We start from the raw sequence: 18,706 nt of genomic DNA, 5'->3' as shown, positions 1-18,706 counted from the left end.
TAAATTTGAGGTTACGCTACCAAATCCCAGTCAAAGTATAACTACATAATAATCCTTGCTATAAATGACAAAGAAAATGTATTTTAATATATTTTATAATCCTAGACAAAGTATAACTATATATTTTATGATCCCTGCTATGCTTGGATTTCATATCCAAATAAGATACAAAGATTAGGACAGGACCCATGTCTCATTGTATTTCCAATTTCTAACTATGCATGGACTTTGTCTGTTCAAAGTCCCAAGCGTTAAAGCTTTCAGCTGATCCAGACACCACCAATTGCTTTCATTCAAAGCCAACGTTTGTACTCTATATAACCATGGATTTCCTCAAACTTCTTTTCACTTTGCTTCTCTACTCCTTCTTTTGTGTTATTCTGCCTACATCTAATGCAACATATTCTCAAGGCTTGTGAGTTTGAGGCCATATATAACGTTGGGGATTCAATATCTAACGCTGGCAATTTGATCCAAGAGGACCCTGATTCTGTGTTTTCTATGCTTCCCTATGGCCAAAATTTGTTCAACAATCCAACGGGCAGATGCTTCTCTGGTTTGCTCATTATTGACTTAAACAAGCATTCTTTCACGTTTCGTAATCTACTCTTCCATGTGTGTGTTTTAGCTAAATTGTATTTTTATTTCAACCAAGTTGGGCCAATAAAAAAATAAATTTCAAATTATTAGAAAATGGACCCATTAAAATTTTTATTTAATTTGGCTAATAAAAAAAAATCATGTTCTTAAAATTTTATTAAGATTTTTTTGATACTAAACGTGAGAGATAGTTAAGAACATGTCGATATTTAAAGTACTTTAAATTAAAAATTAAAAGTTTGGAGGGGCTATCGCTCTATTTCAACCCCCAATTTCGGTGTTAGATAAACCCAATATTTAGACCTTAATGTTATGTATTTAACTCACAATTTAAATCCATTTAATATATTTTTTTTATTACTTAAAGTAAAATTTTAAAAATGTGGGCCAATAATTTTCAATTTTTTTAGGTCAATAAATGCAAGTTCGTCCAAGACGCATGGAGTCAATTTGCTGTTGCTGGCTCTACTGCACTGCCCGTGGAATTCCTTGCAGATAAGGAGTCATTGCCCCTATTACCAATAGTTCTCTTACCAAACAACTTAACTGAATGCATACCCATTCAATGCAACCTGCCACAACTCCAAGGGTAGCTATTTGTTAATTCTCTTTAATGACATAATTAGATTTAATATGCTTATAACTGTGCTTATTTTTGTATTATCCTTATCATATTTTACAGATTGTGTTGAGAAACATAGAAGATCTCTCTTCATGGTTGGGGAGATTGGTGGTAATGATTATAATTATGGTTTCTTTCAAGGCAAGAGTGTTGATGACTTGAAGTCCATGGTACCCAATATTGTTAAAACTATCAAAGATGCTGTCATGGTTCGTTAATTTTCTTGAAACATATAGTAATTGATTTTTTCTATTAATTTTTTCCTTAATTGTGCTATATATATTTTGTTGTAGAGAGTAGTTGGATTTGGTGCTACTTGAATTATTGTGCCCAGAAATTTTCCAATTGGTTGCCTGCCGATATATCTTACGAGATTTCATTCCAATGATTCTAGTGCATATGATGAATTTCATTGCCTTAAAGATTGAACAATTTTGCAATGTATCACAATGAACAACTCCAACAAGCAATTCAAGAATTACAAGAAGAGCATCCAAATGTGACTATAGTATATGGTGATTACTACAATGCTTACAAGTGGATTTTGTGGAAAGCAGCATTTCTTGGTGAGTCTTCAAAATCTTTAAATTGTTGGTTTAACATGCTACCACATAAATGAAACTTACATCATTTGCCTGTTTGACGTAAATAGGATTTGATCCAAAATCACTTCAAAAAGCTTGTTGTAGGGGTGGAGGTGACTATGACTTTAGTCTTGCTAGAATGTGTGGAGCTCCAAGTGTACCAGTTTGTGCCAAACCTCAAGAACATATTAGCTAGGATGGAGTACATTCGACAGAGATGGCTTATTTCTTCATGGCATGATGGCTTATTCGCTACATCTTCCAAAAGCTTCAATGCATTACTTGATTATTTCATGTGCAAATCATTTAATTTGAAGTTTACATATGGGATTCAATGTTATTGAAAATATTTTTACAAATGTTAATCTCAATTTTTTTGCTTTCTTTGGGCTGATTGGTACTATTGATTTTTATTCCTGCATCTGGTTTACCAAGCTCAGCTACATATAAGTGAAAATTGATTGCTCATAATGAGATGGCCAATTTGTTTCCACATGATAATGCACATATTGTTTGGACAGCCTCGGGGATGTTTGAAATTGATTTGGGTTATGTATTGAATTGTTAAAAATCATATAATTAGCCTTTTTTATGCAGGTTCTTTCGCAGGTTTAGTTCTTTTCACGGTTTACTTTTATTATGTTATCAGGTTATAAATTTTCCTTTGACACACCAACAGTCGATAATTTTGTGTACGTAAGAGTTGTGGTTGTCTTTGGATCTGGATAACAACAGCATGAATTCATAATTTAAACACAGTGGTTACTCAGTTGTGTAAGTGCAGGTGCAATTGTCAGAAACCCAGAAACTGCATGACTTCTAGTTCATAGTAGGCAGGCACTAGCCCGAGGCTCATATCCAAGAGAACCCAGTTGTTCGTATCATGAAATCTGATATGATTCTGAAATTTAGAAAGAAGAAAGAAACATAAGATGAACAGAGAATAAGGAAAATAAGAGAAACAGAATTGAGAGAAGAGAAACTTATTCCTTTCAGAAAATCAAAATTGTCTTCTTTACAAGAGAAAACATCAATAGCTATAACAACGCTCCATTTCGTTTTCACTCAATTCTACTATAAACACATATCTTTACATCTTCTATCATTCAATTCTAACAATATTCTTGTGATTTCACGGGGAATATTATCCATGGTTTCTCATTGCAGATTGGAAATAAAATTTAGGAGGTAGAATATAGAAGAAAATGAACAAGGAAAGGAGGGAAAAACAACTGCAGAGAAAATAGAAACAAAGGGAATAGAAGAAAGAGAAAGACTGTAAAAGCAATTGATGTAGACTCGGGGAAAGATTGAACTAGAAGGAACGACAAGAAGATAAGAGTTACAGAAAGAGAGAAACAAGGACTTGGCTCCATTATTTTCCATTCTTGAGAGGAAGCTTTCCCATACTATGGAGGAGAATCGGTTGCTCTGACAAATGAATAGAGAATAGGGAGAAGTAGAGAAACAAAATTGAGAGACGAGAAACTTCTTACGTTAAGAAGATTAAGATTTGTCTTCTTTACAAAAGAAAGCATTATTTATAACTAATAACACACGTACAATAGCCTAATAGGCTCCTTTTCTAGTAGATTAAGTTGTTTGAGTGCAAAGAGATTCATTTAAAGTTTACATACGAGATTCAATGAAGTCAGATTTTAGTTATTGATAATATTAACATACTTTCCTGTGGTTGAATTCATTTATATTAGAATCAAGTACTGGGATGCGAAAGTCAATAGAAACTCTCACTGATCTTGCATGAGATGCTCATTTTTAAAGTTATAAATGCATCACAACCAATAGCTTCCCACTTGAGTGAACCATTGATAGAATTTCTTAAATTAGCACATAATATTGAATATGATGACCTATTGTAAAATAGAATACAAGGACAAGCTACAGAAAGGCCAATTGACGAAATTTTTCATGAAAAACAAAACTAAATTAAATATAAGGACTTGTTATAAAGCTCAAATTTCTCCTATATAAAAGCACTAGCAAGTTAAGCCTTTGTTACATAGTTAAACGGGCAATCAAATACATCGTTATGATGTAGGTGCAATTCTAAAAAGAAATTTGGGTCAACTATAATTTGATCCTGAAGATTTGATAAAATTTATAATTTAGCTCCTATATTTTCAAAATAAAAAAATTTAGTCTCTAAAATTTAACAAAACCTACAACTTAGTTACTATTGTTAGAATTTCATTAAGTTAGCGTTAAGTTTAGTAAAATAACAAAATACCTTATCTTTATTTTTAATTTCAAAACACTTTAGTCCTTAAAGCTTTATTTTCTTAATAATTTAGTCCTAAAGTTTTATTTTCTTAATAATTTATTCCCTGTATTTTTAAAATGTGAGTCCCATTAAATTAAAAAAAATTAAATTTAATTTATTAAAATATGAATTAATTTCTTTAAAGTGCTTAAAAATTTTGATTAATTACAAAAGCATCCATATATATTATAAATTGATCCTTAAATATTAAAACTATTTATAAATAAGCCCTTATAATTTTGTAAAATTCTATTTATTTCATTTTACTTTTAATAATATATAAATAATTATATATATATATATATATATATGAATTTATAATATTTTAATATATTATATTATATTGTTATACATATAAAAAAATATAAATGTAGGCACAAATTGTTACTAAAATAAAATTTTAATGACTAAATTGTTTTCAAATTGAAAATAGAGTTAAAAACATTTTAGTATATTTACTAAGTTTAATGGGACACTAACTATAATTCTAACAGTAAGCACTTGTAGGCTTATTAAAATGTCAATGACTAAATTACTTAGTTTTAAAACTATAGGGAGTAATTTGTATGTTCAACCAAATCCCCAGGACTAAATTGTCAATAAAATAAATTTTTATGGACTAAATTATTTTCTGATTGAAAATAAAGTTAAGGGTATTTTAGTCATTTTTGATAAAATTAACGGTAACTTAACTGAAATTCTAATGGCAGAAACTAAGTTCTAAATCTGTCAAATCTCAGGGACTAAATTGCTCAGTTTAAAAATACAGGAACTAGGTTGTAAGTTTATCAAATTTCATGAACTAAATTATAGTTTACTTAAAAAATTTCTAAGCAAATACAATACATTTATTGTAGTTACTTGGTTGCCTATACATTTTTTAGGAAAGAAGATCAGGTACACTATAATTTATTTCCTACTAATAGCGAGTCTTATTAACTATACTATTCAAAAACTAAACCTACTCAAGGAGTAAATTTATATTATCATTTCTATTTCAAATTATTCTCAAATTTTGCTAAAAATCTGACAATATAACCTCTAAAACTAACATGGATAAAAGGAAATATCTCCACGATACTCAGTGGGCACCAATGTTATCAACACAATAAGTCTCAAGACATAGACGAATACAACAATTTTGTCCTAAAATTTTTAATAATAAAAAAAAATAACAACATTCTAACCTAAATTTGGGCAAAGATCACCTTGTCAAAATAAATCAAGGAAACTAGGCCTTTAAGGCACCACAAACATAAACAACTACATTATGCATGCTAAAATGAAATCCCAAATTGGCCCTATTTTTTTTAACTTTATTTTAAAATTATTTACATTTTTCACTAGATTACCTATTCATCTATCAATAGATTCGATTTAAGATATTAAGTCATAATATAGTTAATCAACTAATAAGTGATATCATGGCCTTTCTTTTTCTCAATTAGTCAAAAGCATATAGAGACTTTGTATATAATTCAAACTTCAAACATTTCAATTTTAGGATTGGAAATATTTTATCAAAATTTTTAATTATTACCCTTTTTGCAAAAGAGTACAAACCCATCCATCATGATCCAGTTTAAAAAATGAAGTCCTAATAAGATTTATCAACTGATAAGTGATATATAAACTTTTTTTCTTTTTTTTTTTTAATTTATTTTCTATAATGAATGAAAAGCACAAAAACACTTTGTACACAATTCAAACTTGAAACACTTCAATTTTGGGATCGACACTATCACAGCATTTTTTTTCTTTTTTTTTCTTTTTAATTATTTATCATGTTTGCACAAGAGAATCAGTCCACCCATAAACTAATCAAATTCTAATTATTAAGCCATAATAAGATTTATCAATTGATAAGTGATATCTTTGTCCCTTTTTCTTAGGTGTTTTTTTCTTATAAAAAAATAGTTTATAATAACTATGAAATTGTTTTTATAAGCTTGTTTTTTTTTCCCCTTAAATCCTTTGGCACATAGTGAGAGGTTTCATTTTTTTTTTTTGGCTTTTTTGAAAAAAAAATTGCAACATCCTTCTCCCTCTAAAGATTTTTCTCTAGCTTTCTGGGACCGTGGAGTCTAGCCAATCAGAGCCCTAAAACCACCAACTGATACTCAACTATCACCTTATAGTACTTGCAAAATTGGTGAGTTGGGAAGGATTAGCTTTTGGAAAAAAAGTTTGAGTGAGTTGGAATTTACAATATATATCATGCAATAGAGAAGATAAACAAATAAGTAAGATAGAAGAACAATCATTAGGCTAAATGAATAAACTCCATAATTAGAATTTTTAGTACAAGCTAAAAAAAATTAGATAATCAATTTCAATATGCTATTTAATGGTCATATCTCCATATCAATATCACATTATACTCTTCCTCATCTCCAATTATTCCTCACAATAATTGGCTCTTCACATCCAGAGATATGCCAAAGTATAAAAATAGATATCAAAATTATACCCATATTATGTTAATCTCACAGTGGCAGCTTCACTCTCTCTATGGGTAGCTCTTTACTACTATAATAATTCTGGTAAATCAATTATTGCCTCCCAAAGCAACTAAAATTCATCATACTAAACCACAATCTCATAATACTTCTCATAATTTTAAAATATTAATTCATCACTACTAAACTTTGCTACTATCTCTTCATAACTTGCTACTAACCTCACTGCCGGGTTATTATTTTCCCTCTATCTCTCTTTCTAAACTTGCTAGTATGCATGGAATAACATCGAAATAAGGATGAAAAATTATATAATAGAATCAAATTGAATCATGATGAAAAATTAAATAAATTTAGTAGCATCATATAATTTTCCCCCAATTTATATAGTCTAAGAAACATTGCAATAAAACACCACAGATTAGAAAATAAGAAGAAATTTGTCACCCAAGGTTTATCTGTCTCAAAAATTCTAAAATTTATGAGGAAGCTTTTGCAAGTTGAATCACGGCCAAAGGTCACTAGGGCCGCCACTAGTTCTGCCACACATAGCTGCTGGCCGCCACTCAAAGCCGCCAGCCACCACTCGATTATGACGATCACTGGATATGGGCACACCAAAATATTGTTCTTCTCCTCCTCCTCCTAATTCCATAGATACCAATTATGCACCATAACTCTTAATCATTTTCTCAAATCAAGCCTTCAAAGTTAAATTTCTTTCTCTACCTCTGTTCCTTTGTCTCTCTTCTTTCTCTTTTTCTCTCTCTAATCTTTCTCTATATATAAAGTAGATAAGTATTTTCAAGAGGCTAACAGGTGACATTCCCTTTCATGATATTGTCATATGACATTCTCTATTGTATTACCACATGGCGCCTATCATACCCAAATTGTCATGTGTTACAGATATAGTAATTATTGTCATTTATGATGAGTATTTAATTATGTTTTTATTTAATTCTCTTTTTATTTTCCTTCTAAAGTATTTTTATTATTGCCATTGTTACCTCAATTTTCAAGACTAAATATTTGAAAACATGTCTATTCAATTATTATTTTTTATAAATTTCTTATTTGATATTTCTTAAAGTTTTTAATATTTTATTTCATTTTAAAAATTTAAGAATTATATATCTTAAAATTAATAAAAAATTATATATCCAATGTTATATATATAACAAAATTTGAAAAAAAATTAAATAAAATAAATTGTATTTATATATGTGACATATATAATAAAAAAATAAAAAATATATAAACATAATATGTGAGTTATATGTATCATTTGAGGCTATTAATTTATTAATTTTATTATTTAAAATTTCAGTAATAAATGTAATGCAGTTATTACACTTTAATTTTATTAAAATAAAATTTTTATTCATATAAATTTTACTAATTTAAAATACATTATATATATCACGATATATTAATATTATAAAATTATTTCTTGAGTTTTATTTTTACAAATATACGCATCAAGCTCATATTTAATCTTTATTCTGCGTATTAATATTATTTATTAAAAATTTTAAATTTAATACAATTAATTAATTATTATAATTTTAAAGTAATGAAATATTTTCTAAATATTTTTCCAATCACATCAAAATTATTTTTTTAATTAATTTAAATTTTCTATACAATCTCAAATAGAATTTTTTTCATTAACAGCAATATTGTATGTAGCTAAACATATAATGTCCATATCTATTTTGCAACTATGATAATTGGGATATCAATGGTAACTCCCAATTAAATATTAAATAAAGTAAATAACAATTGACAATTTTTATTTTAAAGTTGATCAAATATTAATTATATTTGATATTTAATTATAACTTATATATAAATTTTGCATTTATATATTATATTTATTAGTGAAATACATTATATTGTGACACTTTTTCTCACAAAATAATTTTAATAATTAATTATAATAGCTTTATAAAAGAAATATCTATGATTATAGTTCACCCAAATATGCAAGTTACACTCTTATTATTAGGAAAAGTTCATGAATCCTGAAAGATAGTGGCTTGTGCTAAAATTATATCATCACACTTCGAACTAATATTTTGATTATCTATTATTTTATTATCATTAGTTTTCAATAGAATTATTTTTCAATTTTAATAAAATAATTATATTTTAATGCTGAAATCATCTTTCAACTATATTTTTGTGCACTAATAGAATATCAAATATGAATGGCAAATATAATTACATCGAAACTTTAACTTAAATAAAAATGATTTAAAAATTAAATTTACAGTATCAAAATTATGGAAACTGTCTTTTAAAAAAATGTTGTGTATTTTTTAAAATTTATTGGGTTAATTAAAAATTATGATATTTCATTATATATGCATATATTGCATATTTATTTAAAAATTTTAATTTTTATGAAACATATATATGTATGTTATATCATAAATTTATGTAAAAATGATAATAATTTTTGTAAAAGAATTATTTTATAAAAAAATAGATCATATTAATAAAAAAAGTTACACTTTACAAAAATTTAAAGATATAGCATTTTTAAAAAAAATATAATAAAATATCATTTTTAATTAATAATAATGTTATATATTTTTATTATTATTAAAATTAAATAATTCAATTCATTATTTGTAATTTAATATATTTCTTATTATATTACTTAAAAATATTATATTTGCATTTTTTTTAAATAAAATTATTTTCTCATTAATCTAATATATTTTCTATAACCCATAAAAAATAAATATTAATTTACATATATTATGAGATAAAATATAAAATTTTCATAAAGTTTAAATTATTTTTATGAATAAAGTAATTTTATTACATTTTAAACGAAGTAATCATAAAAACTACTATTAATATATGTATAAAAAGAATTAAATAAAGTATTTTAATTAATTACAACAAAAATTAATTAATAAAATTACTAGTTAAATAAGAGGGAAATTCGGATAAAATTAACTTAATAATAATAATAATAATAATAATAATAATAATAATAATAATAATAATAATAATAATAATTTACTTTATTTAGAATATAATTAAAAATTAAATTAAAAAATTATAAATTATAAATTATCCATGTATAGCATTAGCATTATGCTAGTTTCTAGTATTTCAAACCACACTCCTCTTTTCACTACTGGTGTCCACTCTCATTGTAGAAACTCTAAAAATTTGGCTACTTTTCTCTCTCCTTCCCTTCTCCTCCTCCTCCTCCTCATCTTCCTCCTCCATTCTTTCCTTCTTTCCCTATTATTCTTTCTTTCCCTTTTTCAACGTTGGAAAAGAAAGTCAAGTGGACTGTGTAGAGTAGAAGCAATCAACTGTCCACTTTTTTTCTTAAAAAACAAAAAGAAAAAAACTCCATTTTGGTCCTTGAATCTTTTTAAAATTCCATTTTCCACCCAAAACTTCTAAAGATTTACTTATAAGTCCAATTTGAAATTTAACTTTCTTCCCAAAACTTTTACAAATTGAGCCTCCATCTTCCAATACATCTATTATTATCATTATACTTTCTTTTCCAAAAATTAGGGTGTTGCATTTTTTCACAATTTTTAAAATTGAACGTAAATAATTAGTTAACTTTTTAAACTGCTTTTTTCAAAAATATTTAAAGTGTACTTTTTCAAAAAGTGATTTTTTAGCCCCCAACCTTGATGATAAACGGGACTTTAACATATGAAAGTAATTAAATTTTATTTTTCTTTTTTAATATATATTCCACTAATACTAAATGACATATATTAATTACTTTAACTACAATTTATTAATGGTACATTTATTGTGGCGCCCCTTACTCGTCTACTGTATAGCCAAGCAAGAAGTACCACATTCGGTGCCGGAGCACTCTATCCTGTCTTATCATTGTTGCAAGGTATTTTACGGTCGCCTGGACGAAGCTCTTCACCGAAGTGGGAAAAGTGAGAAGTCACCACTTTAATTTTGAGGGAAATTAAAGAAAACCATTTGTGAAGGTAAATTAAAAAGCAACCACTTCAAAGACAGAGATTCTAGGTTCGGGGTCCGTAAACGGGTGGGGAAGTTGTTAGGCACCCCACTTCATCCCTCAGTGAGGGTAAACAGATTTAATATTATGCTCTTCATAAGTTAAAAAGATAATTAGAGGGTTGGGATAGTGATGATGTTAATCCTTTGTGCGACATAAAGGAATGTTTGATATTTCACTTATTTTGGATTGCCCCAAGAACACAAGTGCATGAGATGACCCTTTAGTGATTAGGTGTCGAGTAAAGTTATCTAGTGTATTGGAGTTGTGTTATTTTAATTTGGATTTTGTTAAGAGAGCTCGGAGAAGAAGTTTTTACTAATCTCCAGGTATGTTTTTAGAGTTTTAAGCGGGAGATTTCAGATAAGAACTCTCCTCCGATCTCTACATATTTTATTAAGGTTTTGGCTGAGAATCGGGTAAGAACTCTCCCCCGATCTCCTAGAATATTTGGTTTAAAAATTTTAAGTGAAGGATCTCGGATAAGAACTATCCTCCGATCTCCGTGTTTTTTATTTAAATGAGAATCAGGTAAGAACTCTCCCCCGATTTGCATGTTTTCAGTTTAAAATTTTAAGTGAAGGATCTCGGATAAGAACTCTCCTCCGATCTCTATGTTTTATTTAAATGAGAATCAGGTAAGAACTCTACCCGGTCTCTTAGAGTATTTGATTTAAAATTTTAAGCGAAGGATCTCGGATAAGAACTCTCCTTCGATCTCCATGTTTTATTTAAATGAGAATTAGGTAAGAACTCTCCTTGGTCTCTTAGAGTATTTGTTAGGATCGTATATCGTAAGGACTTTGAATTAAGGATTCTGGTGCCATAGAGCACCAGAAACCCGCGCAAAGCTTTTCTTAACCCACTGAGCCTTATAACTATAGGGTGGATACAAGACCGAACTTCTCGCCGATATCCTATATGATCACCTTATCAGAACTCTTTGACTGGCGATATCTAATCTCTTTTGGTTACTAGTCCGGGACCCAATCTCTTCTCGATTCCGCTCTATTATGTTATCTCCTGGGCTCATTTCGTAGCTTGACCTCATAACTTTCTCATCTGATTTACTATTCAACCTTTTGTTATTTGTATTTGTTCGAAAATTTTCACGTTAAGATACTTCTGCCAATATTTATTTTTTTTAGTTACCTACAATTTGCCCACAACCAGAACACCTATTTTCGAAGGAAATGAAAAATAAGAAGAAATAAATAAAGTTTACTAATGAATAGAAGAAGTAAACTCAAGAAATAACTATCGGCCTGAATAATCTACGTTGGGATTTTTAGTGCAACTGAACTTAATGGAAATTTCGAGAATAAAAGCAGAGAAATTAAAACACAAGCATTCGATAAAGTGACAGTCTAGACACTTACCTGTGGGAGGTTGAGGCTATTGAACTAACTTCTGGGACCACAAATATTGTAGAGTTAAAAGTTGATGGTCCAGGGACTAATGCTTACTTCGAAGTAACAAGAATCAGGTCAGAATGCAGTTGAGCCGAAGCAACGATAACCGAGTCGAAATGAGATCAAGCTTGGAGAATAATATGCTGATGTTAGGGTGATGAAGACAAAACTAAAATAAATGGTATCGTAGAGTAATGAACAGACTGAAAATGAAGAATTTCAGGGTCCAAAACTCCTTTAATGGAGATACTTAAGAAAACTGGTTTCTGAAGTTTCCCGATTTTATGAAAGCTTAAAACGGTAGAGTAGCAAGACTGAATTAAATTTCAGAGCCTTTCCACTATAATCACCACCACCTTTTTCGTCCCTCCCTTCTACAGTATTGCATGCAGATATTTATAGGGAACGGGTGCTCTTAATGAAGGGTCAGGATCTCCCTGGGGGAGATGGAGGGTTTGGATTCAAAGGTACATGATCCGATGTCTAAGAAATAAAGGGAATCAAAATGGAGGGCTGGGATCCTATTCAGAATATCCGTCCTTTCTCCTTTTAATCCAACGGCTCAGGGTCTTGCCTACAAGATGGATCCGAGGGCTAGGAATAAAAAGCGTCGATCCTGTGGTCTACCTTTCGATCCAAGGGCTCCGGGTTCGTCCTTACAAGTATGATCAATAGTTGAGATCAAGGTGTACAGGACTGTAGTAACTATTTTAGCATCTGTCAGCTAGGTGAGCTTTTCTACAGTTGAGGTGTGCGGTGAAGATTTGATCCGCCTGCAACGCTTTAACTAACTCGGCACTGATTATGAAGAGAGTTGATTAGAGGTTATTTTATCCTCTTCATGCTTTCTGATCTCTATTCCTTTCGATCTCTCTATTATGACCCTTTCCTTTTTTGATCTTCCTCACATCGGGTCCCCCGTTGCTTCCTGATCTCTCCCATTCTAGATTTTTCCTCTTTATCCATCCTGCCTTGGTCAAAGTAATTAATTCTTAGGTTGCCGATGCATCCGCTTCGGTTTCTGTGTGCAATAAATGCTCAGGCCCTATATATATGCACCCGCGAGAAAGCCCTTTCATATTTCACTTCTCTTTCAATTTCTCGATTTCTCTGATTCTAGTTTCTCCGGTAATAACTCCAATTATGGTGACTGCTTTTAATCTTTTTTTGACTGTTTTCTTTGCCTCTCATCTGAAAATTTATGATCCCGGTGATCAGAGAATCATGAGAACAATATCTGATGACAGTGAGGGAACCGGACTAATTTACCGATTAAGATCGAAAATGATGATCATGCCGATCTCGAATCTGTCTACCAGTATAATTAGTGGGCCGATCTCGGGCAAGAGTACTGCTAATTTCAATCTTAATGTCGATGACCGCCTCTTGAAGTTCATTTGGCTCCTCACCACATCGGGCATCCCAACTGTAGCTCGGTTCTGGTTGATGACATCGACGATAACTCTGCTCACCATCATGAGAGTCATAGTCTATCTGAGCTGCACATCTATCCAATACTTATGGTCGGCTTTCTAATCCAAACACATCTTTTGATTCAGCCACAAGACTAGGCTTTGACATAGGCTGCTACTAGGTGAGATGTAGTGCCGATCTTTAGAGATCGCACAAATAATGTAATCCGATCTTTTGAGATCTCCTAATTGATGTAATCCGATCTTTTGAGATCGCCCAACTGATGTAATCCGATCTTTTGAAATGAAATGAAATTTTATTTAAACATCTTGTTTCATTATCGCATTATTTTTCGATCTCTGATAAGTGCATCCGATCTGGTTGCTATTTGTCAATCCTGGAGTTTGAAAATTGACTTTAGTAAGCCGATCTCATTTGTTTGAATTTATTATTGTGTTTCTAGAACCTTTCACAACGTGTCAGCAAAGCGAGTCGATTCCACTAACTGATGCGCCGCTTGGGACTTTGTGAGCATTAAATGCTCAGATGGGTATAAATAGGGGGAGGGTTAATCAGTTGCTCCCTTAAGTCACTTTCAGCACTTTGCTAGTAATTTTAATATTCTCTCATTTCTTCAAGTATTTCCGGCACTGATTACATTCTGGTAAGGGTTTTGATTCTTTTCTTAATTAAACTTCTTTTGTTTTCTTGAAAATGAGTGGCGCCGAGGGTCAGAGAGCTGCGAGCTTGCCTTCTGTCCATATTTCATGGACCTCAAAAGAGGGTGATGTAATTAGATCAGGTGGTCAAACCAGCACAGCCCTCATTCCGATAACTGGTCTGGCTGCCAGACCGAGGCGAGGGGCATCTTCCAGAAGAGAAAACTTGCCAGTAGATGAATTGCCTTCGGTTCTGAGGGAAACCGATCTTCAATCTATAAGTCAGGAGTACAATCTGTGGATCAACTCCTTTAAACTGATCAAATGCCATGGCGATCATCGGGCTGATCACTTCTTCGATGAGAGCGATCTCATCATGGTATATGAAGAGCAACTGAAGGTCCAGCTTCGTTTTCCTTTGGACGAATTTTATAAGGCTGTCCTAAAATTCTACCACGTCTCGGTAGCTCAAGTGCATCTGAACTCCTAGCGGACTCTAATAGCTTTCCGAGGCCTTTGCCGAGCTAAGGGACTGGAACCCATAGCTAAAGTCTTTGCCGAACTACATAGGCTCGCCCGAAGGAAGGATGATGAGTTCTAGTTCTTTCAGGCTAAGCCTAACTGTTCTCTCTTTACCGATTTCCCTTCTTCATTAAAGAATTGTAAGAACTAGTTCTTCATTTTGAGGAGCAAGATTTGGAACGGCTTTGAGGGCATCCCACGAAGTTGGCAATACCTGGTTGCTTCGATCCCAAAAAGGATCGCCTTAAGTAAGGACGAAGATGTCGTAGTGAAAGAGTTAAAGTCTCAGGCGTCCACCCAAAAATTCTCGTGCTTAGATGTGGTGATGGCCAAACTGAAGAATTGGATGATGTGACTGATCACTGATGAAGAATACGAGCTTTAACTCTCTGACCTCAGCCGTGGTACTACCCATATCTCTAGTCTCTGAATCTTAGCGAACTCACTGACTTCTTCTTTGTGTAGGTATAGTGGGCGGCGATACTTCCAAGGAGAGCTACAAGCGAAAAAGGGAGGTCTCCAGAAAAGTGAGGGCGATGAAGGGGGCCACCATTGCTGATGCTCAGACCCCTCGTCGTGAATCAGTAGAGGTACTGAGCTCTCCTCCTCGATCTCAAGAGCAACCGATCCCTGAGGTAGAGGGCATCGCTCCTGCTCCTCAGCAAATCGAGCTTCCACCTCCCCCTCCTCCTCCAATCTCTTCCAATGTGGAAGGGGAGTCTTTTGGTCCCACGGTCAGGACGCTTTTTTGGGGCGCTCAACTTCTAATCCATTCGCTAGAAAGGAACCGCTCTACTAGAGGGAATCCCGACCTGGCCAAAGTCATGGGAGCTTCCATTTGCTTCCATGAAGATCAGAACAGGTTGGCAGAGGAGAGCCTTGATGATATCTTAGCTCAGACAATGAGCTTAGGCTTAGAAGCCATTGCAAACCAGCACAAACTCAGAGAGAAAGCCCACGCCTTAAAGAAAGAGATCCTTAAGGTGGTCCAAGACGCCTCCGCTACACAAGCTCAGCTCTCCTCTGCTAATGACTACATCGCCAGAATGGAAGATCAGATGAAACATTATGAGGAGAGGATAGCAGAAGTGGAACGAGAACTTGAAGACTCTCGAGCTGGTTGGTCTGCCGATCTCGCTCGTTATGCTGAAGACCTTCGGGCGAAAGAGGAAGAGCTCCGAGCCAAGGATGAGGAGCTCCAAGCTAAGGAAGAGGAGAGCACTACAAAGGAGGCCGGGGCTTATGTGAATGCCCATAATGACCTTCTAGCCGAGCTGAGGAAGCAGTATCCTGAAGAGGACTTCTCCTGGATGAATGAGCTCACCCCAGAGGCCAAAGATAAGAGCGACGAGGAGCTCGAGAGAGAGAGAGAGAGAAAATGAGAGAAACGACGATGTACCTAAAGAACAGGCTAGGGGAGACCCTCCAGCCGAATGACTTGTAAATTTTATTTTGAGATGCAATGAAGTCCTTTTTGTTCAATTTTTTTGATGAGATCGGAAAGTGTCCAAATTGTATGAGTACTTAATTGCTTTGAACGTGTTGGATAGTAAACTTAAAAGCAACCATTAACCTAAGTATAAAAAATCGAAAAAACGTTATAGATAAGCTTGAGATCAGACTAAGCCACGACCAAGCACCGGATAAGACTTTAAAACATTGGAATTGGAAAGTTTGGACATTGATTTGAATTCTAAAGATCGGGATCGTCATTAGACCGGATAGAGACCTTAATTTCACTTTAATACCTGGGGCATTCAAGTTGGAACCCAATCCTTACATTAGCCAAATGAAGTTCCACAATATTTGTAAGAAGAGATTGGAAAACTATTAACTAAGTATGGGATCGGTTTATTCCATGGTCGAGCAATCGGTGAGTTCGAAAAAGTCATTTATGATTGAAGGACATCGGTTGAGATCGGATGAAGAAGTCAATTTTTAAAGTCCCTTAACTTCGGAGGTCGGCCAAAATATGGTGTCGACAATCATGTCTATTTAAATTTTAATATCATTTAAATTCAGGTAATTCATGTGTAGAAAATTTTTTTTTTTTTTATAACTTGTTTCTGTGGAGACCCGGGCAATGCCTCCTCTATTTAGTTGGCATCTGGCAGTTTTCACTAGTTACCTATTAAAAATAATTTCATCTATCTACATGTCATATCATGTCGTTTCTGTTCATACCATTCCAAGTTCATTCATTCATTCATATAGCAATTCATATGCATAAATTTATAACTTTATTCACAATCCAAAATATGTAATTATAATTTTTATTTACATCACAAACTAGTAATTACATCATGATTATACACAATGAACCAAAATACTAGTCTATACATGGGCCCTACCAAAATATAAAAGACTGGTGAGGTGACTCTGGACGATGGCAGATATTGTCGAAACTTTGTCCAAACACTACTGTGGCAGCTGTTAATCTCCAGTACCTACGCGATGGAAAACCAAAGCGCTAAGCATAACGCTTAGTGGTGCATAATTTATAATAACAATAACTAAATAATTGAAATAATAATTCTATCTGGTAATTCATAATTTCTCGGCATCACTGTAGATCACATAGTCTTTCTCTGACTCTGGCTGTGTCAACACTGGAGCTTCTGTAATCATAGCCTTTAGCTTCTCAAAACTGGTTTGACATTTATCATTCTAGTCAAACTTTGCATTCTTGTGTAGCAGTTTAGTCAGTGGGGCTGCTATAAGGGAGAATCCCTTCACAAATCACCTGCAGTATCCTACTAACCCCAAAAAGCTTCTGACCTTTGTTACATTTCTGGGAGGCTTCAATTCAACTATTGCTTCAATCTTCTTTAGATCTACCCTGATCCCATCTGCTGACACAATGTGTCCAAGGAAGGATATCTCATCCAACCAGAAGTCACACTTGGACAACTTGGCATACAACTGCTTTTCCCGCAGTGCCTGTAGTACTACTCTCAAGTGTTCATCATGCTCTTTCCGGTTCTTAGAATACACCAAGATATCATTTATAAAGACCACGACGAACTGATCCAAGTAAGGATGAAAGATGCGGTTCATTAGGTCCATAAAAGTTGCTGGTTCATTTGTCAGCCCAAATGACATCACTAAAAACTCATCGTGTCCATACCGGGTCCTGAAAGTAGTTTTAGGAACATCTGTCTCCTTCACTCTCAACTGGTGATAGCCTAATCTGAGATCTATCTTGGAGAATACTCCAACTCCCCTCAGCTGATTAAACAGATCATCTACCCGAGGTAAAGGATATTTGTTTTTCATAGTCACCTTATTCAGCTGCCGGTAGTCTATACATAGCCAAAGTGTACCATCTTTTTTCTTCACAAATAGCACCGGTGCTCCCCAGGGCAACACACTAGGGCATATGAAACCCTTATCCAGTAGCTCCTGTAACTGAACTTTCAACTCTCTTAGTTCAGTAGGTGCCATCCTATATGGAGCAATGGAGATAGGTGTATTACCCGACATAACCTCTATAGCAAACTCCACTTCTCTATCAGGTGGCAAACCTGACAACTCTTTAGGAAACACATCCGAAAATTCACATACTGTGGGGATCTCCTATATGCTTGGGTTAGTCTTCCTGGTGTCAACCACATGTGCTAAGAAAGCCTCACAGCCCTTTCTTATCATTCTTCTGGCTGCTGTGGCTGATATGATAGTAGAAAGATAACTCGTTCCTTTACCCACAACTGAAATCTCATCCCCTTCTGCTGTTTGTAGTGACATCCTCTTTAGCCGATAATCTACCATCGCCTGATGATGTGATAACCAATCCATTCCCAATATCACATCAAACTCATGGAATGGTAGCTTAATCAAGTCAGCTAGAAACTCATAACCCTGTATCCTCAGAGGACAAACCTTGTAGACCTTTTTCACTATGAAACTAAGGCCTAAAGGGTTTGTAATTTGTATGTCCTCCTCTAACTCCTCTGCTTGTACCCCTCTACCAATAGGTGGGGCAATACACACATAAGAATGTGTGGAGCCAGGATTAATTAATGCACATATAGATAGAACATAAAGTGAGAAAGTACCCCTTATGACATTAGCTGGCTCTGGCTCATCTCGAGCTCTCATAGCATAAGCACGGGGTGCTACTCTAGTCT

The 18,706-nt window shown here is 33.1% G+C and overlaps 1 pseudogene; it reads left to right on the top strand.

Annotated features, from left to right (window-relative positions):
* The first annotated feature begins 323 nt into the window (after window positions 1–323).
* LOC110658599 (GDSL esterase/lipase At5g03980-like) lies at window positions 324–2,092 on the top strand (annotated as a pseudogene).
* The last annotated feature ends 16,614 nt before the right edge of the window (window positions 2,093–18,706 follow it).

The sequence above is a fragment of the Hevea brasiliensis genome, chromosome 13, assembly GCF_030052815.1.
Source record: "Hevea brasiliensis isolate MT/VB/25A 57/8 chromosome 13, ASM3005281v1, whole genome shotgun sequence".
In the NCBI taxonomy this organism is placed as follows: domain Eukaryota; kingdom Viridiplantae; phylum Streptophyta; class Magnoliopsida; order Malpighiales; family Euphorbiaceae; genus Hevea; species Hevea brasiliensis.
Note: the sequence above shows the minus strand (reverse complement) of the source record. Positions and strands in the feature narration are given on the sequence as shown.